This window comes from Antechinus flavipes, chromosome 5 (assembly GCF_016432865.1).
Source record: "Antechinus flavipes isolate AdamAnt ecotype Samford, QLD, Australia chromosome 5, AdamAnt_v2, whole genome shotgun sequence".
NCBI classification, from domain to species: Eukaryota; Metazoa; Chordata; class Mammalia; order Dasyuromorphia; family Dasyuridae; genus Antechinus; species Antechinus flavipes.
In genome coordinates this window covers 122,811,295-122,835,336 of record NC_067402.1, presented here as the reverse complement: position 1 = coordinate 122,835,336, position 24,042 = coordinate 122,811,295, and the positions used below count along the sequence as shown (strand labels likewise).

At 34.5% G+C, this 24,042-nt stretch overlaps 1 pseudogene; it reads left to right on the top strand.

The window, feature by feature from the left end:
• Positions 1–10,732: 10,732 nt before the first annotated feature.
• On the top strand, positions 10,733–11,358 carry LOC127538621 (peptidyl-prolyl cis-trans isomerase A-like; annotated as a pseudogene).
• Positions 11,359–24,042: the final 12,684 nt, after the last annotated feature.

Here is a 24,042-nt window from a genome sequence, read left to right as displayed (position 1 = left end):
ATAGACTGGGAGGATTTAGTCTAAAACTCTAATTTCTCAGATTAGGAAATGTAAACCCACGGAGTGAAATGACTAACTTGAGATCACATAGACAATGAAAATTGGGATTTATGCCTCAGATCTTACCCATGGCTAAGTGCCCTTTATTTCCCAGACTTTTGGAACTTTCTAGGCTTTATTTCCTTATTTTAAAAAAGTGAAGTCAGGTGGAGAATGGCTTGAATAAGTTATGGTATATGAATGTAATGGGATATTATTTTCTACAAGAGATGATGAACAGGCTGATTTCAAAAAAGCCTGGATAGACTTATATGAACTGATATTAAGTGAAGTGAGTAGAACCAAGAGAACATTGTAATAATAGTTACAACAGTAAGAACAAAATTATGTGATGATCAATTAGATGGACTAGGCATTTTTCAGCAATGAGATGATTCAAACCAATTCCAATAGACTTGTGATGGAAAGAGCCATCTTCATCCAGAGAGAGGACTACAGGGACTGAATGTGGATCAAAGCACCGTATTTTCATCTTTTTTGTTGTTGTTTGCTTCTTTTTCTTCTTTTTTGATCTGTATGACACAGTATGACAAATATAGAAATATGTTTAGAAGAATTGCATGTGTTTAACCTATATCAGATTACTTGCTGTCTTAAGGAGAAGGGAAGCCAAAGAAAGGCAGAAAAATTTGAAATGCAAGGTTTTGTAAAGTGAATAGTGAAAACTATCTTTGCATATATTTGGAAAAATAAAATACTATTAAAAATAAAATAAGGTTAATGGGATCTTCTGACACATAATGTCTGTGTGACCCTGGACGCATCACTGTTCTTCACTATACTCACAACAACTCTCTCAGACTATAACAGCAGAGCAACTTCCAACATGCACTGATAGAAGTTTTCTCTTTGGGAATTCCCAATAACAATTTAATTGTTTAATATATATATATATATAATATATATATATAATATATATATATACACTGAAATTGCATATGAAGAAAGCTTCAGAGAATAGGAAAGATATAGGATCATGGTTATAGAATTGCAGAATCTCAGATTTAGAAGGGACCTCAAAAATTAGCTAGTCTAATCTGATCTTGAGTAGGAGACACCTTGATGCATCTAGCCTTTACTTGAAGACCTACAGATTATGGAGAACTCACCATCTCCTAAAGTGGGTTATATCCTCTAAGGAATAATAATAATTAATGCTAATAAAATTAAAGGATGTTCCAATGATTAGGAAATGTTTTCTTATATAGAGAGGAAATGTATCTAATCAAATTTCTCTACCACAAGAAATCATTTAAAAATATAAAGATATTTTTATGTAATATGTAAAAGTAGAAAAATAAAGAATGGTCAGATCCATGAAGATCTCTGAATGTCCAGCAAAAGAATTTATATTGAGCCTAGAAATAATTAATAGGGAGCTACTATAATTAATTAAATAGTAGAATACCTCTCAGATTGGCTAAAATGACAGGAAAAGATAATGGCGAATGTTGGAAAACTAGGACACTAATACATTGCTTGTGGAGTTGTAAACTGAGCCAACCATTCTGGATAGCAATTTGGAACTATGCCCAAAGAGCTATCAAAACATGCATACTCTTTGATCCAGCAATGTTTCCACTATATCCCAAAGAAATCATAAAGGAGGGAAAGGGATTCACGTGTGCAAAAATGTTTGGGGAAGTTTTTTTTGTAGTGGCAAGAAACTAAAAACTGAGTGGATGCCCATCAGTTGAGAAATGGCTGAATAAGGTATATGAATGTTATGGAATATTATTGTTCTATAAGAAATAGTCAGCAGCATGATTTCAGAGAGGCCTGGAGAGACTTAGATGAACATAAATAAAATGAGCAGAACCAAGAGATCACTGTACATGGTAACAAGAAGATTATACATGGTAACAAGTGATCAGTGCTGATGGATGTGTCTCTTTTCAACAATGAGATGATTGAGGCCAGTTCCAATGATGTTGTGATGAAGAGAAATATCTATACCCCGAGAGAGAACTGTGGGAACTGAGTGTAGATCACAACACAGCATTTTTACTCTTTTTCTTATTGTTTGCTTGCATTTTGTTTTCTTTCTTATTTTTTCCTTTTTGATCTGATTTTTCTTGTGCAGCAAGATAATTATATATATATAATATATATACATATATTGGATTTAACATATATTTTAATATGTTTAGCATATATTGGATTGCTTATCTGGGGAAGGGGATAGAGGAAAGGGGGTGAAATGTGGAATACAAGATTTTGCAAGGGTCAATGTTGAAAAATTATCCATGCATATGTTTTGAAAATAAAAAAAGTTTTAATAAAAAATAGAGAAACTGAAAACAAATTGAATAGTGGGGTGACCTCTTCAGTTTATCTCAGCCACACATTAGGATGATCTGTCCTTGATTTCTCCATCACCTAAAAATATTCCACTTCAACATTTGAAATTTCTTTACTTGCCAAACCTCCAAAAGTTCTGCCATTTTTCCTCATGCCCCACCCTACCCTAAGCCTATTTTTCTTCTCACTACACTCAATCCTTCAATCTCTCAACCCTTTCTAGCTTTCTTATTCCATCAGCCCTGCTCTGATCTCAGTTTCTTTCCTTTAAAATATTGAGTTAATCCCTTCCCTTGAACCATTTACCTCCTTATTCTATTGTTTAGACCTTTATAATCACCAACTTTGCCTTTTACCTTGCTCATACCTTTACAAAATCCTATCATCTACTTTATCTGCTCATATTAACAAGATGCTGAAGACATATGGGGAAAGGGATATATCTATGATGATTGGGTCTACTATTCAGTCTCAATTGGGCTCTTACTATTACCTGGAAATCCTTTAATTCTTTCTTTATTGACTCCCTATCCCTATAACATCCATTCCAAATCTTTCCTTCTCTTCAAGCCTATTTACACTATTCCCCTAACCATTAATTCCTCTCAGGATAAATTATTTTCTTTTCCTTTACTCAGAAAACTGAGGCCATCTGTCAGAAGATCCGCCATCTCCCCATTTTATCAATCAATCAGCATTTATGTACCAGGCGTTGTGGTAGACATGAGGAATATAAAGGCAAAAATGAAACAAGCCTTTGCTCTTACAATTCTATTGAAGGAAATGGCATATACATTTACAACTATAAAATAGATATATATTGATATTGGCAATGGGGGAGAAGAAGAAAGAGACTAGTATTTGGGTGAATCAAGAAAGACATCTTAAAGATGGTACTCAAGTTAGATGTCCAGAATTCTAAGAGGCACACTGAGGAAGAAGCATATTCTAGGCAACAGAACAGGCGGTTCAAGGGCATAAGGGCAGGAGTAAATGGACCATGGTCAGACATGAATTTTAGGGAAACAACTTTGACAGCTGTGAGGATTTTGCAGATAAGAAAACTGAGTCTCAGAGAAATGAAGTAATTTCCCATTGATATTTATAACTAGTAAGTATCAAGACTTTAACTCTCTTTTCTGATACTTAAGTATCAGAAGAAAGTTGAAATGTATTTTCCTAACACTGAGTGTAACCCTTTATCTGCTGTGTATCATTTTGGGATGAAACTACGTTATGCATTATATTTAGAATAAAAAATAGATTATGATTGAAGTGTTTGCAAGTAGTTGTTTGATCCACCCAGCATACGTTATCTCTCCTTCATGGTACTTAGCAGCTTTCAGTAATCTGCTCCATAGGTCTCAGTTGGTTGTCAGATGACTTTGCCTAAAAACTGTGTACTAGCCATTCTCTTAGCCCAGAAAAAACTCTAGACTAGAAGATTGCCTCAAACCCAAAAAGTCTGGGAATTGCCCAATTCCGTTCTTTGAGTGAAAAAAATATACTAGAACACAATTTTAGAATTAAATGCTTAGGACTTAGGACCTCTTGGCTAGTCCTCTGGTAGTGGGAAGTGGACTCCAGAAAAGACATTTTTTCCTATGCTTGGTGCTTTTCTCTGTCTTTAGTGGCCTGTTGCCATCAAGGAGCACCAATTGTTTCTCTTTTTAATATATCCTCATGAAACAGTGAGCATGAACTCATTGGTTAGCCCTAACAAGAAGCAGCCTCCTGCCATCATTTTACCATGATTTCCTCTTTGACTATAACTTCTTTCAATTACATAATTTATTTCCTGTTTCAGTCTCCAATCAGAATCCAAAATCTGTCCTTTCTTCTTTTCCCCAACAGTATAGTTATGAAGATGCATATGATGAAAGTAAGTCATTATGTATAAGCTGTTTTCTTGGTTCTCTATTCTGAAATTATATAAATCTTACCACATATCACTAAACTCCTTATATTGTTTTCAACAGCATAAAAATATTCTATTATATGAATACAGCATCACTTACCCAACTATTCTCCAATTCTGTAGCATCTACTTTTTGTGAATTTTTTTTGCTGCACAGAAAATGCTGCTGTGAATATTTTGTTACGTTGATCTTTTGTTTCTGCCCTTGGCTCCCTTAGGGAATGCCCAGCTAATGAAATGTCTGAGTCAGAAAGGTGGGTTAGAAACTTTGCTCATTCATCAGTGGGGCTTCTTTACCAGGTGGCAGGTGTTGATAAATTTACATAAATACTTGCTTACTTTTCTAATGATTATGCAAAGTAGCAAAGAATAGTAATAGAGTAATGGAAATTTTTTTTTCTGAAATTGATTCCTTAAGTTATAGAATCATGGTCATGGAGCTGGTAGCAAAATTCTGGGTTTGGAATCAGAATATATGAGTTTGAATTCTGAATCTTTTACTTGTTACTTATGTGTGACTTTGGGCAAATATTTTTACCTGTCTGATCATCACTTCAAAATTGAAGAGACTGGACTTAATGATATCTAAAGCCCCTTTCAATTCTTGTGGTGTGTGTGTGTGTGTGTGTTGTGTGTGTGTGTGTGTGAAACAAGAAGGATTAAGTGATTTGTCTTAGAGTCACACTGCTAGAAAGTGTTAAGTGTCTGAGGCCAGATTTGAACTTGATGCTTTATCCACTGCACCATCCAGCTACTCCAATCCCTTTCTATTCTTAATCCTATGAGGCTATGTAGTTGATTTTTCCAACCAATTGCCAAATCCTCCACAAATCTTTTATATCTGTTGCCTGCATTCCACTCCCTCAACAATAATCCCAGATCATAGTTTTATCATCTCTCACTTAACCTATTGAATCAGCCTTCTAATTAATCTCTCTGCTTCCATTCCCTTTGTGATCCATCCTACACACAACTACAAAAGTGATGTGTTTTGAATTATTTGGAAATTTTATTTTATTCTGAATTTAAACAAAAGAAGTATTTTCATACACATATCAGAAGACAAAAAGAAGTATCTATATGAAACTATGAATATTCAACTCATACTCTTTGCTTTTAAGAAATATATATTTATTTATTTTTAAGTGCTATTTATTACTTCCAAAACTGTCCAGTTGGTCTGTACTTTTGTATTTTGTTCTGTTCTCTTCTGTAATTTTTTTTAAAGTTAAATATCTCTCTGGGGGAATATATTATTGTTAGTCCTCTTTTTTGTCTGCTGTCCCCATTCCCCCACTTAAGAAAAAAAAAACCTGTAGTAACAAATAAATAAAAATAAGCAAAACAAACCCACACGATGGCCATGTTCAAACATGTGTGTCTATAGCTCCTATTCATCTCCTTTCTGTCAGAAGGTGAGTAAAATGCCTCAGCACAGGTACCTATTGCAGTATGGATTGATCATTGCTTTGATTAGAATTCGTAAGTCTGTTTTCTAAACTCATATTCTTCTAATTACTCTTCCTTCTTTTTATTTTAGTCTTCAAAAATCCCATAGAAAAACCAATCCATATCCAGGTCTTCTGTTTTTGTTTTGTTTTATTTTAACTCCCTTAATGTCCTTTGTAGATGTCATGTGATCCTGTCTGCAGCTGTTGGATATTTGATTAGCTTCTTTCTGGATGCTTATAATATTTTTACTAAGAGAATTAGATTTTGGCAATGACATTTTTGTGATTTTTTTTTCCTGTCAATGTTTGTTACAGGAATTGCTTGGTGGATTCTTAATATTTTTACTTCGCCCTCTTATTCTATTAGATCTAGTTTTTTTTTCATTTATGATTTTTTTGAAATATAGAATTCTGATTTTCTTTTTAGTCATGGTTTTCAGGAACTCTAATGATTCTTAAATTATTTTTCCTTGATTTGTTTCCCAGATCAGTCGTTGTCTATATTAGATATCTTGTATTTTCTTCTACCCCCCCCAAATCATTTGATTTTGTCTTCATATTTCTTGCTGTTTTTTTTCTATTTAATCAGTGGTTTCTGTTTCACCTATTTTAGTTTTGGGCATTACATTTACATTTTTGGGGGGCAAGGTTAACTACTTTCTCTTCTAAGAGACTTATTTTCCTAAATATTTCTACTTGAGTTTTAACTTCCCCCCTTTTAGGTCTTGCTTCATTTCTTCTAGTTATTCATTTAATCATTTTGAAAAAAACAAGAACATTTTTCCCCATTTAAATCTTTGCTTGTAATTGTTATAGAAAATACTTAGAATAATTTTTGATAATAGTATAGAGATGAGGTGGAGTTCTTGAAGACTATAGAACACTGTCTCAATCTGTCCTACTAATTTTTGAAGATTTCAATAGTCTTGAAGGATTATTTTTTGTTGTCCAAGATTAACCAGATAAATTTAGAGAGGGTGATGAGCACAAAGTTGTCCATTAGATGAAATTAGATGAAATTTTCAATTCAATTTAAAGACCAGCTACTAAGTCATGATAAAGTTGTGATTTAGACTATTGGAAGGAATACCTGTATAAATAATATCACAAATATTTTCAATCACTAAAAATCTGCAAAAGAGCAATTAATACCATGTAAGTCCAATGATTATATAAAACAAGAAACATAAGTGTTGTTATAAATTGTTTGTTCTGAAAACTTCTCAAATACATTTAGGTATAGCTGGAAATGGAAAGATAGCACAACAAAGCACAGCTGAGTGAAAAGTGGAAAAATTTGGCCTTGAAACTCCACTTGCCACAACATTTGGTAGAAGATAATGTAAGAGGTTGGAGGGGGAACCTTTGTATTTTTCAGAAGGCTACACATGAAGCAAGTATGGTGACATCAATAGAAGTGTCATAGTCCTTAACTTCACAGAATTTACTTTCCCCTCTCAGTTTTGCAGATTTTGAGCTAGGAAAAATGTTAGAAGTCATCTACTCCAACTCCCTCATCGTGCAAATAAAAAATATGTAGCCCAGATCAGTTAAGTGACTTGATTAGAGTTATATATATAGTAGGTAGTACAGCTGGAATTTGAAACCAGAGCTTCCCTCAGGTAAAACCCACCCATTTCTTTTTCTATCATATTTCTCTCCCTATCAGTAAAAACTGTTTTGTAATGGTGGAGCACTAACTGTTTTAGTTTGGAATAAATGAGCCCCAGTGGCCACTAGAAATGAATCACAGAAAAATATGGATGCAGGAAATCAAATCTCTTTGAGTAAATGTGAAGCAAATTTATTCTTTTTTTCATTGCTTCAAGTCATAATTAAATGATTTTGCTGATGGATTTATGTCATTGGCATAACCTAGCAATAAAGGATAAATTGGCTATAAACTCCCAGGCCATCAGTTGAGTACTTTAATAAAAGCTCCAAATAGCTACACCCAAAGAAAGAACACTGGGAAACGAATGTGAACTATCTGCATTTTTGTTTTTCTTCCTGGGTTATTTATACCTTCTGAATCCAATTCTCCCTATGCAACAAGAGAACTGTTCGGTTCTGCAAACATATATTGTATCTAGGATATACTGCAACATATCCAACATATAAAGGACTGCTTGCCATCTAGGGGAGGGGGTGGAGAGAGGGAGGGGAAAAAAAATCGGAACAGAAACGAGTGCAAGGGATAATGTTGTAAAAAAAATTACCCTGGCATGGATTCTGTCAATATAAAGTAATTATTAAATAAAAATTCAAAAAAAAATTCAAAAAAAAAAAAAAGCTCCAAATAGCTACACTTAACTGGGAATACCAAAGAGTGTTCTGTTTCCTCTTAACTTAGAACAAGTCCGTTAACTACTTGGACTAGAGGGAGGGGAACTTGAGCAAATGAGTTCCTTCTATGAACTTCAGGTCCCTTACCTTTAAAATGAAGATAATAATATTCACATTACCTGCCTCACAGAGTATGGAGAAATGCTTCATCAACCTTATTGTTCTTTATAAATATAAGATTTGGTTATAGTTTTCATTTGAAAATGTTTAAAAAAAATCAGAGAAATTGCCTTCCACATATCATATTTTTTGCTGCTAAAGTTAAAACTCAAAGACCTTAGCCATATATTCCTCTTGTCTATTTTAAAAAGAAAAATAAAATGATAATTATCTACTGTAATTTGGGGCAAATAACTTCAATTATCTGAGCCCCAATTTTTCACATCTGTGATATGATAGAGACAAATTTGAAGTTATTTAAATTTTATAAACCCATAAATATTTTAAAGAACAGGTAGAGATATTCTGGTTCATTTGGATTTTTTTATTTTGTTTTTTTTTGTTTCGTCTAAGAGGCTTTTTGTTTAGAGGCTTTTCAAATGAAGCTAGAGTTTAAGACCTGCTTTTGAATTTAGTGTTTGATACTTACTAGTGTTTTTCTCTAAGATGAGGGGGTTACTATAAATAATCTATTAAGCCCCTTCCAACTTTAAATCTATAATTCCTTATTTCAGATGAACTGACTTTCTGAGACATATAGTAACTTGAGAAAGGCTACACAGGAGCAGACCAATGGTTTATCTAAATAGGATTGAGTTCTATTTCAATGAAGATCATGTGAGTTTTTCTCAAAAGTAAAAGTGATATCCATTAAGCAAATATTACTCACATTATAGTTCTATGATCCATGAATTTACTGTGAACTTATTTAACCTTAACTTTTATTCTTCCATAAAAGTACCTTGTACTCTCCTCCCTCCTCCCTTTCTCCCATCTAAACCTGCTCTCAGGAAAGAATCTGACAGATTCATTCAAACAAAGATAGGTCTCCATCTCCTTCCTATCAAAGGATGCTCTTAGCTGGCTGTCATTTTGGGAAGGATGTGATAACTAATTCACACTCTAGCTGCTGCCAAGTGCTTGCATTTGCAATTGCAGAGCACATAAAATACCCATATGCACAGCTTCTGTTTGTTGTACACAAACTGTCCTTGCTTATGCATCAACATGGCATCACCTTACTGTGGCAAACTCACTCTTTATTATCCTTTTGACTTACCACTTCAGCCAGAGAAAGAAGATGGCTGGATTAGATGGTGCTTGAAGAAGTTAAAGGGCAACTGATTTGGCCTTTGGGTTTAGGGGAAGGGGGCTGGGACATCACGAGGCAGAATTGTGAAGTGGTCTAAATTTTATAATCACAAAGAATTGAAAGGGATCTCAAAGCTCATTTTGTCCAATTTATTTACTTAATAGAGACAGACTGAAGTCCAGAGAATTGAAATGATTTGCCTAGGATTACCACAGAGATTACAAATCACAGATTCTTTGATTCCAGAAGAATTGTTTTTTCCATTGTCCTAGGCTGATCACTGAGTCCTGGCTCCTTTTCCCAACCCCTTAGTGTTTTCTTTCTCCTGTAGCCCATGAACTCATGTATTTGATGTCTTCTGACTTCCAAACCTCTTCAACTGCAATACTCCACTAAAGTATTTGTTGTTATTCTGTCATTTTTCAGTCATAACTAATTGTGATCCCCTTTGGGGTTTTCTTGGCAAATATATTGAAATGATTCAAAGCTCCTTCTCTTGTTCATTTTACAGATAGGGAAACTGAGGCAAACAAGATTAAGTAACTTTCCCATGATCAAACAGCTACTAAGTATCTGAGGCCAGATTTGAACTCAGGAAGATGAATCTTTCTGATTCCCAAATTGCTATTCTATCCACTGTGCTTCTTAGCTGTCCTACTAAAGTATTTTTGCAAAACTATTATTCACTCCTTCTTCCTTATGCCCACTTCATTATTAATTTTCTCTTTTTTAATGATGCCAGTAAAGCAATCAAATACCAAGCATTTTTATAGCACTTACTATGTGGCAAACACTGTCCTACACACTACATATATCTCATTTAATATTCACAATGACTTGAGAGACAAATACTAATATTCTTATTCCCATTTTGCAGATTTGGAAACTGAGGAAGACAGCGGTTAAGGGACTTGCCTAAAGTCACAAAGTTCATAAATTTCTAAGGTTGGTTTGAGCTCAGGTCTTGCTGACTCCTGTTCCATCTATCTATCCACTAAGCCACTTAACTATCTAAAATAAATAAACTATGAAGTTTCCCATTGGTAGCTTGTGATTCCATTTTGAAAGTTCATGTGCTTTTGACTTGGTCATCTGATGAATCCTAAAAACAGTATTATAAATATTTTCCATACTTGAATACAACTCTCGTCCTTCCCCTCCAGTTCATGAAGAACAAATAGTTTAGTCTTATCTGACTGGTTACAGTTAGAGATTATGGTAGCATTAAGCTTCTCTTTTTGGGGGGAGGAGGAGAAAGAGGAAAAGAAGAAGACATTTGTCTTTAGAACCTGTAGAAATTCCTGGCTATGCTAACATTGTCACAAAGAGTACTTGTCTTGGTTCCGAAAACAAGACTGATTCTCCGCTTTATCTCCAGTAACACCCAGATCACACATTAGTTGACATGACCGACCTCAATGTGTGCTCAACATTGCCACTGATAAGAAGCTCCTGGTCTGGATTACTTTCAAGTATTTTGCACAGAAGGTTCCAAAGACAATAGAAAACTCCTTTGTTCTGAGCACTGGGAAGGAGGGATTTGGTTATAAGGGATGCTGCTTTTACAGAATCATTCCTGGGTTCATGTGCCAGGGTGATCGATTTCACATATCATAATGGCACTGGTGGCAAGTCCATCTATGGAGAGAAGTTTGCTGATGAGAACTTACCCTAAAGTATATTGATTCTGGTAGCTTGTCCTTGGCAAAGGCTAGACCTGACACAAATAGCTCTCTGTGTTTCATTTGTATAGCTAAGACTGATTGGTTAGAGGGTAGGTGTTGGTCTTTTGCCAAGTGAAAGAAGGCATGAATATTGTGAAAGCCATGGAACATTTTGTTTCTTGGGATGGCAAGACCAGCAAGAAGATCACCAATACTTACTTAAACCATTCCTCTGTAACTGGGAAAGAGTACTCCCAAGCCTCATCTGCTCTTATACCTTATAATTGTTATGTTCTCACTTGCTCCAATTTTCGTTGGATTTCATTTCCTTCTCCTTCCAAAAGTATGGCTAGACAACAGAGTTAAGTTTATGAAAGAAAGGGAGGAAAGAAGGAAGGAAAGGAGGAAGGGAAAGAGGGAGGGAAGGAGGGAGGGAAGGAGGGAGAGAAGGAGGGAGGGAAGGAAGGAGGGAAAGAAGGAAAGAAGAAAGGGAGAAAGAAAAAGGAAGGAAGAAAGGAAGGAGGAAAGAAAGGAAGAAAAAGGAAAGAAGGAAAGAAGAAAAAGGAATGAAGGAAGAAAAAGGAAGGAAGGAAGGAAGGAAGGAAGGAAAGAAAGAAGGAAAGAAGGAAGGAAGGAAGGAAGGAAGGAAGGAAGGAAGGAAGGAAGGAAGGAAGGAAGGAAGAAAAAAGAAATTCCTTTATAATCAGAAATTTTTATTTTCTTTTGTTTGGGGGCCATGCAGTCACTCATTAACAAGAAGTTGTCAGATCTCTCTGAAGTTTAAAGACTTTATTTTTTTTCAGGAGTCATTTTTATTTATTCTTCAGTCAATCAATAAGCAAGAATTAACTGAATGTTAGATGTTGGGTTTTAGGAATATAAAGACAAAAACAGAAATGTCCCTACCTTCAAGAAGTTTATATTTAATGGGGAAAACAATACTTATATAAATAAATATAAGCAAATATATATAAGTTCATTTGTTTAGTAGTAGTTGAATCAGAAAATACTCCATATGGAAGCTGACAATTGAGAAAAATTCTGAAAATAAACCAGGGATTCCATGTGTTGGAGATGAGGTAGGAGTATATTCCAGTCATGGAGGAGAGATAGTACAAAAGTACAAAGATGGAGATGGACTTTCACAAGTGAGGAAGGACAAGAAGAACAACTTAGAGAGACTATAATAGATGGGGAGGAGAAATATAAGTCAAGGACACATTGTAAAAGACTTTAAAAGCCAGAGGACTTTATGGTTGAGCCTAGAGATAGTGGGGTATCATTGAAGTTAATTAGTTAATTGAGTAGGGGAGTTACAGAACAATCACTTTGGCATCTATATATTGGAAAAAGGAAACTTGAGACAGGAAGATTAATTAGGAAGTTATTGAAACAGTCTAAAAATATGTGATGATGAACTGATCTAGGGTGGTAACTGTGGGAGTGGAGAGAAGAGTCAGATTTGAGAGATACTGTGCAATTAGAAATGTGAATATTTGAAAACTAATTGGATATATAAAGTGTAGGAGTAGTTTAAAGAGTAAGGGATAACTCTCAGGTTGTAAACCTAAATGACAGGTAGGATGGTTACCCTTTCAACAGAAAAAGGAAGTTTGAATATTAGATAGCAGTTTTGGGGGGAGGGAGGATCATGAGTTCTATTTTGGATACAATGAATTTGATATGTCTATTGGCCATTCAATTAGAATAGCCCATAGGCAACCCGAGCTGAGTAATTGACCCTTAGGATAAAGACCAGGAAAGTTTATATAGATATGAGAGACATTTGGGTAGAGATGATGATTAAACCCATGGAACTTCTGAGGTAAGCAAGCCAGTGTAAAAAAAGAAAGACCCAGGAATGAGTCTTGCACAGTATTCATAGTTAAATAGTGTAACGGAATGAATTCCCCCCCCCCCCCCCATACTCCTATCTCCCTCAGTTAAAATAGTCGTGGAAGGCCCACAATATAATCCCAAGAGGTTATGAGGCATTAAGCTAATAGCAAAAAAAAAAAAAAAAAGTAATCTCTCCCTTTATGAGGTTCAAATACCTCATAAGTATGATATTCAAATTCCTCATCAAGTCAGGAACACCAAGATTAGATTAAGTAAACAAATTAGCTATGTCTCTGAGGGCTTTCCTTGGAACACTATATGAAGGAGAGCCCAAAAGGATTCTGAAAGTGAATTTTCCAGAGGGAAAGGGCTCATGTAGCTATTTGAAAGTTTTTGAGATATTGAAAGATGGAAGTTACCTGTAAAGGAGATTTCTGCAAGAAAAAGAAGGGAGCCAAGATGGCAGAGAGGACACATGTTTCTTTTTAAGCTCTCCTACTACCCTCACACTAATAATGAAATTCAGCCTCTGAAATAGTGCTGGACTGGTAAAATCCACCAATACTGGGAATACAACAAAATACCAGCAGAAGATAATTTTGAAGAATACCAGAAAAGGTTTGTTTTGGTGAGGCAGGGGAGGAGGTGGCCAGATATAGGCAGGAAGGCAGAACACAGAGGCCAGTGCATATTGCAGACCCAGGATTGAGTGTGGTCTCTGTGTGGAGGAGAATCTACTGGGAGGTCTCTACCATGGTGTTGGCTACTCTGCCCTGGTTGCAAACCAGTACCAGTAGTATAACCAGAAGTTATAAAACATCCAACACAAACACAAAAGATAAAGTGTACCCCAAAATGCTGGAGTCTCACAGAACCTGGCTATACCCACTCAGCACCAGGAGTGACTCAGCAATCCCAGTGCAGTCACTGAAGTTTCCTGGTGTTTGTACAGGGGGCTTGGAACTTCCTTGCCCTAAAAGCAGATTCCAACTTGGAAAAAAAAAATGAGTGAAAAAGCAAAGTGAGCTCTAACTATAGATAGCTTCTATTTCAAACCCTGAAGAGACTACAAGCAGATTGTCTCCAGATGAAGCCCCAAAGGGTAGTAGAACCTGATCCCCATCACATAAGGCTCTCCTAGAAGAAATCAAAAAGGATCTTAAAAGAGAGCTAGAAGAAAAAGGGGAAAGGAAAGAAAAACTTGGCAAGACCATTTGGAAAAGGCATGTAACTCATTAAAAATAGATTGGAAAAAAACACAGCTCCCTGAAAAACAGAATACATGAAATGGAAAAGGTAAAGAGCTCCAAGGTAAATAGAATTTGTGAATTGGAAAAGGTAAAGAACTCCCAGGAAAACAGAATTTGTAAAGTGGAAAAAGAAAACAACTTCTTAAAAAATTTGTGAAATGAAAAAAATTCCATAGAACAAAACAATTCATTTAAAAACTCAATTGCACAAATACAAAAAGAAGCAAAAAATAGTAAATGAAGAAAACAATTCATTAAAAATCAGAACTGAACAAATGGAAATGAATGACTCAATGAGACATCAAGAATCAGTCAAGCAAGCCCCCCCCCCCCCCAAAAAAAAATGAAAAAATAGAAAAAAATGTTAAATACCTACTTGGGAAAATAACAGACCTGGAAAATAGATCTAGGAGAGATAATCTAAGGATTATTGGATTCCCTAAAAACCATGATTAAAAAAAAAAGAGCCTAAACACTATTTTTCAGGAAATCATCAGAGAACTGCCCAAATGTCATAGAATCAGAAAGTAAACTAGCCATTGAAAGAATTCATCAAATACCTCCTGAAAGAGACTCCAAAATTAAAACTCAAAGGAATATTGTGGCTAAATTTCAGAATTATTTGACCAAAGAAAAAAATATAAGCTTCCAGAAAAAAGCAGTTCAAACACTGAGGAACCACAATAAGGATTATTCAGGATCAAGCACCTTCCATATTAAAGGATTGAAGGGCCTAGAATCTGATATTCCAAAAGGCAAAGGAACTTGGAATGCAGCCAAGAATAAACTATCTAGCTAAACTGAGCATTTTCTTCCAGGGAAGAAGATGGACATTCAATGAGAGAGGTGAACTCTATTTATATCTGCTGAAAAAAACAGAGCTAAACAAAAAATTTGATCTCCAAATATAGGATTCAAGAGAAGCATAAAAAGGTAGAAAGAACTCTTGAGAACTGTATTTCTATTATGGGTATACATAGAGAGTGCATGTATAATTTGATTTTACTGTTATAATATAAAAAAGGAACTAGAGGTGGAGAGGGGATTGTACCAGAAAAAAGGAAGAGTGGAGGTAAAAAGAGGAAATTACATCCCACAAAGAGGCAAAGGAAACATATTATATCTGAGGGAAAGAAGGGAGGGAGGTGAACATTATATGAATCTTACTTTCATCAGATTTGGCTCAAAGAGAAAATATTAGACATATATTCTACAAAGAAACTTCTCTTACCTTATTGAAAAAATGGGAGAGGAAAAGTAAAAAGGGAAGAGGTAGGCTAAATAGAAGGAAATAAAGAAATAGTAGGGGAAAGGCATAAGAAAGGGGAGGCAATCTAAAGGTTGAAGGCTGTTTGAAGCAAGTGATGCCCATAAGTTAAATACTGGGGAGGGAGGTAAGGGGGAAAAGAAAGAGAAAAGTTTAATCTGGGAATAAAAAGATGGCAGGAAATACAGAATTAATAGTTTTAACTGTAAATGTGAATGGGGTGAACTCTCCCATAAAGCAGAGGCAGATAGCAGACTGGATTAAAAGTCAGAATCCTACAACATGTTCTTCGCAGGAAACACATTTAAAGTAGGTTGATACATACAAAGTAAAGATAAAAGGCTGGAGCAGGATCTTTGAGTGAAGTTTTAAAAAAAGCAGGGGTAACCATACTGATCTCAGATCAAGCAAAAGCAAAAACTGATCTAATTAAAAGATATAAGGAAGAAAAATATATCTTGCTAAAGAGTACCATAGATAATGAAGTAATATCAATACTAAACATATATGCACCAAGTTGTATAGCATCTAAATTCCTAAAGGAGAAATTAAAAAACCTGCAAGAAGAAATAGACAGGAAAACTATAATAATAGGAGATTTCAACTTTGCACTCTCAGAACTGGATAAATCAAACCATAAAATAAATAAGAAAGAAGCTAAAGAGGTAAATAGAATACTAAAAATGTTAGGTATGATAGATCTTTGGAGAAAATTGAATGGAGACAAAAAGGGGTACACTTTCTTCTTGGCAGTTCATGGAACCTATACAAAAATTGACCATATATTAGGACATAAAGACCTCAAAATCAAATACAGAAAGACAGAAATAGTAAATGCATCCTTTTCAGATCATGATGCAATAAATAATACATTCAATGAAAAGCCAAGGGAAAATAGACCAAAAAATAATTGGAAACTAAATAATCTCATTCTAAAGAATGAAGAAAGAAAAAGGAAAGAGGAAAATCAAATTGCTAGTCTTAAAAATGAAAGGGAGAACTTTCCACTAATAAAGAGTAAATTAGAGTAATAATTAGGAGTTACTTTGCCCAACTTTATGCCAATAAATTTGATAACCTAAATGAAATGAAGTGAAACAGCAAGTCATAGACACAATTAATAATTTCATCTAAGAGAATGACAATAATGAGACAATAGACCAAAATTTGTGGGATTTAGATAAAATCCTAATAAGGGGAAATTTTATATCTCTAGTGGCTTAGTTGCATAAAGCAGAGAAAGAGAAGATCAATGAATTAGGCTTGCAACTAAAAAAGCTAGAAAAAGAGCAAATTAAAAACACCCAATCAAATACTAAACTTGAACTCCTAAAAATAAAAAGAGAGATTAATAAAATAAAAGTAAAAAAAAAACTATTGAATTAATAAATAAAACTAAGAGTTGGTTTTATGAAAAAAAAAAAACAAAATAGGTAAACCTTTGGAAAATTTGATTAGAAAAAGGAAAGAGGAAAATCAAATTGCTAGTCTTAAAAATGAAAGGGAGAACTTTCCACTAATAAAGAGTAAATTAGAGTAATAATTAGGAGTTATTTTGCCCAACTTTATGCTAATAAATTTGATAACCTAAGTGAAATGGAGGAATACCTACAAAAATATAGGTTGCCCAGATTAACAAAGGAAGAAGACAATTGCTTAAATAGTCCTATTTTAGAAAAAGAAATAGAACAAGCTATTAATAAACTCCCAAAGAAAAAATCCCCAGGACCAGATGAATCTATATGTGAATTCTACCAAACATTTAATGAACAATTAACTCCAATGCTATATAAACTATTTGAAAAAATAGGGAATGAAGGACTCCTACCAAATTCATTTTATGACACAAACATGGTATTGATAACTGAACCAGGTAGTACAAAACAGAGAAAGAAAATTATAGAATAATCTCCCTAATGAATATTGATGCAAACATTTTAAATAAAATATTTGCAAAAAAGATTACAGAAAATCATCCCCAGGATAATACACCATAACCAAATAGGATTTATACCAGGAACACAGGCCTGGTTCAATATTAGGAAAACAATTAGCATAATTGACTATATCAATAACCAATTTAACAAAAACCATATGATCATCTCAATAGATGCATAAAAGGCATTTGATAAAATCCAACACCCATTCCTATTAAAAACACTAGAGAGTATAGGAATAAATGGACTTTTTCTTAAAATAGTCTGCAGCATCTATCTAAAACCATCAGTAAGCATTATATGTAATGAGGATAAACTGGAATCATTCCCAATAAGATCAGGAGTGAAACAAGGTTACCCACTATCACCATTACTATTCAATATTGTATTAGAATAGCTAGCTTTGGCAATAAGAGATGAAAAGAGATTAAAGGAATTAAAGTAGTTAATGAGGAAACCAAATTATCACTCTTTGCAGATGATATCATCGTATACTTTCAGAACCTCAGAGAATCTACTAAAAAGCTATTTGAAGTAATCCACAACATTAGCTAACTTGCAGGATACAAAATAAATCCACATAAATTATCAGCATTTTTATACATCACTAACAAAATCCACAGCAAGAGATACAAAGAGAAATTCTATTTAAAATAACTGTTGATAATATAAAATAGTTGGGAATCTATGTGCAAAGGGAAAGTCAAAAACTACATGGGCAAAACTACAAAACACTTTCTACACAAATAAAGTCAGATCTAAACAATTGGGAAAATATTAATTGCTCTTGGAGAGGTCAAACAAATATAATAAAGATGACAATACTACCTAAACTAATCTATTTACTTAGTGCTATACCAATCAAACTCCCAAGAAACTATTTTACTGATCTAGAAAAAATAACAACAAAATTCATCCAGAAGAACAAAAAGTCAAGAATTTCCAGGGATCTAATGAAAAAAAAATGAAATGAAGGTGTCCTAGCTGTACCACCTAAAACTATATTATAAAGTAGCAGTCATCAAAACCATTTGGTATTGCCTAAGGAAATAGACTAGTTGATCAGTGTAATAGGTTAGGTTCACAGGACAAAATAGTCAATAACTATAGCAATCTAATGTTTGACAAACCCAAAGATCCCAGCTTTTGGGGTGAGAATTCACTATTTGACAAAAACTGCTGGGAAAATTGGAAACTAATATGGCAGAAACGAGGCATTGACCCACACTTAATACCATATACCAAGATAAGGTCAAAATGGGTTCATGATCTATACATAAAGAATGAGATTGTAAAAAAATTAAAAGAACATAGGATAATTTATCTCTCAAACCTGTGGAGGAGGAAGGAATTTGTGACCAAAGAAAAACTACAGATCATTATTGATAGATATAGATAGATAATTTTGATTATATTAAATTAAAAAGTTTTTGTATAAATAAAACTAATATAGACAAGATTAGAAGAGAAACAATAAACTGGGAAAACATTTTTACATTCAAAAGTTCTGATAAAAGTCTCATTTCCAAATTATATAGAGAATCTACTCAAATTTATAAGAAATCAAGCCATTATCCAATTGATAAATGGTCAAAGGATATGAACAGACAATTTTCAGATGAAGAAATTGAAATTATTTCTAGTCATATGAAAAGGTGCTCTAAATTACTATTGATCAGAGAAATGCAAATTAAGACAACTCTGAGATACCACTACACACCTCTCAGATTGGCTAAGACAACAGGAAAAGATAATGACAAATGTTGGAGAGGATGTGGGAAAACTGGGACATATTGTTGGTGGAATTGTGAATGAATCCAACCATTCTGGGGAGCAGTTTGGAACTCTGCTCAAAAAGTTATCAAACTGTGCATACCCTTTGATCCAGCAGTGTTACTACTGGGCTTATATTCCAAAGAGAACTTAAAGAAGGGAAAGGGATCCACATGTGTAAAAATGTTTGTGGCAGCCCTCTTTATGGTGGTTAGAAACTGGAAACTGAGTTGATGCCCATCAATTGTAGAATGGCTGAATAAATTGTGGTATATGAATGTTATGGAATATTATTGTTCTGTAAGAAATGACCAACAGGATGATTTCAGAGAGGCTTAGAGAGACTTACATGAATTGATGCTAAGTGAAATGAACAGAACCAGGCAATCATTATGCACTTCAACAGCAATGCTATATGAGGATCAATTCTGATGGTAATGGCCCTCTTCAACAATAAGATGATTTAAACCAGTTCCAATTGTTTAGTAACGAAGAGAGTCAGCTACACCCAGAGAGAGAACAATGGGAAATTAGTGTGGACCACAACACAGCATTTCTACTCTTTCTGTTATTGTTTGCTTGCATTTTTGTTTTCCTTCTTAGGTTTTTTTTTCTTTCTAAATCCAATTTTTCTTGTGCAGCAAGATAACTATATAAATAAGTATACATATTTTGACTTCGACATATACTTTAACATATTTAACATGTATTGGACTACCTGGCATTTTGGGTAGGGAGTTGGGGGAAGCAAGTGAAAAGTTGGGACAGAAGGTTTTGCAAGGGTCAGTGTTGAAAAATTACCTATGCATATGTTTTGTAAATAAAAAGGAAGAAGAAGAAGAAGGAGAAGAAGAAGAAGAAGAAGAAGAAGAAGAAGAAGAAGAAGAAGAAGAAGAAGAAGTAGAAGAAAGCACTCTGGAGTTTTAAGGAAGGTCTGTGTTAGATACCTCTGCTCTAGGCAATCCTCAAAGATTCTGCAGAAGAAGTTTGGACCTACAGTGGCAAAGTCTTCATGAGGGAGTTCACCATACAACTAAAATCATGGGTACACCTTCTATCATACTAGGAGAACACTCTGTTGAAAGATTTTTTTTTTTTATTCAGCAGATGGCTAAATGCAACATATACCATCATAGGAGACAGTCAGTACCATAGAGAAGGTAGTGACTCCAGAATCAGAGGCCTGGAGTTTAGGTTCCACCTTTATTGATTACAATCCATGTCACTTTGGAGAAAATAGGTTGAAGTACATGATATCTATAGCTCCTTCTAGCTATAGAGTAAACCTATCATCTCTATACATTTCATAGAAGGGATCATGGGTCTGAATTAAATTTAGTCCCTTTAATTAATTGTTGGTTGATTATTTATTGGTTGAATTTGGCTGATTTGCTAATTGCATAAACACAGATTGGAACTTACATAATTTCTTTGCAATCAATCAACTAATGGTTTAAGAATCAAAATGACATCTCTATGTATGTACTAAATTTCTATTATGTGCCAGATACATATTAAGTACAACTAAGTGCTAAGAATTGGACTCCTTACCATCAGACCTGCATTACTTGTAATGTATCAGAGGAATCAGGGTGGGGGAGGTAGTGGCTACAGCAAGGTCCATTTCTATGGTTTTCTCAAGTAGTTAAGATCACCTTAACAGTCCCTCTAGAGTCTACATAGGAAGTCATTTTCAAAAAACCACACACTATTAGGAAACTTCTTTGTCTTAAAAAAATTAATAAAATAAATTAAATTTCATTAAATAACTCTTGAATCAAGACTTATCTATAAGATAATCATCAAGACTGGAACTGTCCACAAAAATCTCCTTTCTTCATCTAGAGGGAATTGATCTAGAATCATGGTAACCAGCAATAAGAAGTCCTCCTTCCTGCACTTGGAATTTGGAGTTCATAAACTTTGTCCATAAACTTCCCTCTCCTGCTATTTGGGTTACATTTACTTCTTCTTCCAAGTGCTTCTGCAAAAAAAAAAAAAAAAAAAAAAAAAAAAAAAATCTGTTAATCCCCTAGATGTTGCTATCTCTTGGACTAGAAAAGTTCAATCTAAGAATTTTTTCTTTCCAGCTACATGCAAACAAACGTAACTCCCATGTGTGTCTGTCCCAAATGTAACTAATACAGTATTCAGTGGAGAGTCTATGCATAGAGACATGCTTCCATTTTTATAGGAGCAGGCCTGACTTCTGAACAAGGGAAAGGAGAAATAGAAAAAAGGGAAAAGGGTCAAGAATGGGCTGTACTCTCCTTTATTAGCCTGCTCAAAGGTCAATCCGCTAAATCCTCATCCACAGAATCATTCTTTAATCATCCCATGCATTGAAAACCAATCAGGAGTTCTTCCTGTTCTTTCGGAAAATCACCAGGGAACATGCCCAAATTCTCCAGGGGGAAGTGACCCTTCAGATATCTCCAAAGTTTCTTACCTTATAATATTGTCCAGTTGGTTGGGGAATTCATAATAAAACTGATCAAAGATTTCCCTGAACAACTTCCCTTACATTAGTAATTATTGGTGAACAGTAAAGTAAGAACTTTTGAAAATCATTGATTTAGAAATTCTCCAATTCCTTTTATTAACTTGAGAGTTAAAGATAACAGAACACATTGTTTTTAGTAGTACATTTTACTTTTTGATTTTGAAATTGTGATTTCATCCTTGAGAATTTCTCAGTATGGAAACTCCCTTTACCAATGAATTCATTGAAGGATGAATTTATTTGTGTTTTTAAAATGCCACTCTCCTTTTAGGTGATCAGGTATTCAAGGGTACCTTATGGAGGCTGGCAATTTCTCTTTAGCTTTGATACAAATTTAACTTATAAATGAACAGATTAGTGTATGTGAGATGATAACTGGTATAGGGTCTGAAGAGTTTTTTCTAAGACCTAAGGCACCCAAAAGATCTCCTTCCTTTCCTCTTCAGTCTGCCTACTCCCCATTGTTCTCTGCCTCTGGGGAATGCAGATCCAATATTTTGTGATCTTTCCCTAACACAACTCCAGTGATCTTACCCAGCTCTGCCTACAAGGTCCTATGAACCCTTCTCAGGGTGTTTTCTACACTCCATTCCCTTATTAGGAGGAGGAAGAGAATGAATTTAAATGGGACTCTCGAGAAGCCAAATGACACCGTTTGTGTTTAAGATATCCTCTGCATAATTGCTAAAAATCCCTCCCATTCTTCACTCCTCTATGCCAGCACAGGACCTTCTACTCACAGCACATTACTAATAACAATAATTCACTTTTTCTAGTAGTTGAATGTTTGAAAAGTACTTTTGTCACAAATGTGAATGTGGTTATCAACAGGCTGGGGAGGCTGCTCCACACGTGATTTTATCAGTGTGAGCAAATTCCTGGTATACAAATTCCTTCTTCTGATTGAGATCACAATTCATTTATAACACTTTTCCATGTTCCTACAGCCAAAGACAAAATCTGGAACTAAGTTTTCTTTACTCAATGTCCTCCCTATCTACCTAGACACATGTCTCTTCAGTAGGTAATAGAAAATGAGACTCAGAGTGTTTAAATAATGTATCATACAAGAAATTAGTCTCAGAGATGGAATTTGAACTCACATTTCCTAACACTATGCTCAGGACCATCGTACCATTCATAATAGCAGCAACAACAACAATAAAATAGCATTTTAAGGTTTTCAAAGTGCTTTACAAATATTATCTCATTTAATGCTCACAACACTCTTGGGAGATAAGTGCTATAATTATCTCCATGTTACTGATAAGAAAACTAAAGCTGAGAATAAATTAGGTGGTTTAGCTAGAAGCCTACACCCAGCAAGTTTCTGAAGTTGGATTTTAATTCAGTCTTCAAATAACAATACCAAACATCGTCCAGTTCTAATATATCTATTTTTCCTTAGGCAAGTCACAATATCTCTGGGATTCCCTTTTCTCATCTACAAAATGGAAATAATGTATTCATTTAATCTTACAGGCCTTTTATGAAGACTGGATGAAAGAAACTATGTATAAGTATAAGCAATTATATAAATATGAATAATTCTTATAAAGCAGAAAAATGACTAATCTGTTATTATTAGTAAAGTATTTGCAATAGTCTAAATTAGGGAATGATCCCTATTAGCTTTAGGTCCTCTGACAATTAAAATGTAATACCAAAGACTGATTTGTTTGTTTTTTGATTTTCTATCCCCTAGCACAGTGCTTCACATATAAGAAATATTTAATGATGCTTTTCAAATATACTTATCCATCTCTTTGATTTCCAATTGCTTGTTCCATTTCTCAAACTTCATGTTCAGTAGACATCTTACACTTAACATGTTTAAGATGTCTCAACATTCAATATAGAACTCATTATCCTTCCTCCCAAATCCTTCTCCCTTCTGAATTTCTCTATTATTATTGAAACTACTAGCATTTTTTCTGTCACCATGGCTGGCGACCTAGATATCATTCTTGAATCTTCATTCTTTTTTTCACTCTTCTATTTCCCTCTGCCCCTATACCCAAACTGTTACTAAGGGCTTTTGATTTTACTTTTGAAACATCTGCCACATCTACAAACTTCTCTCCCCCAATACTGCTATCATTCTTTATTAACTCATCACAGCACTATTGAAATAGCCATATAGTTGGTCTCCCTGTCTTCCAGCTACTCTCCAATCTAGTCTGTGCTCGTCAGCTGTCAAAGTGATCTTCTAAAAATACAGATTTAATCATGTGACACTCCCACTCAATAAATGCCAGAGACTCCCATCACCTCCAGATCAAATATAAAATCTTCAGGATGGCATTCAAAGTCTTAAATAACTTTTAGAGTCTTCATACTTTCCAAACCTGCTCTCCAAATACTCTGTGATATAGTGCCACTGACCTTCTTGCTGTTGCACATGAGACTACATCTCTAGACTCCAGATTTTTTGTTTTCTTGTTGTCCTCTCTACTTGGAATATTTACCTTCTTCATTACT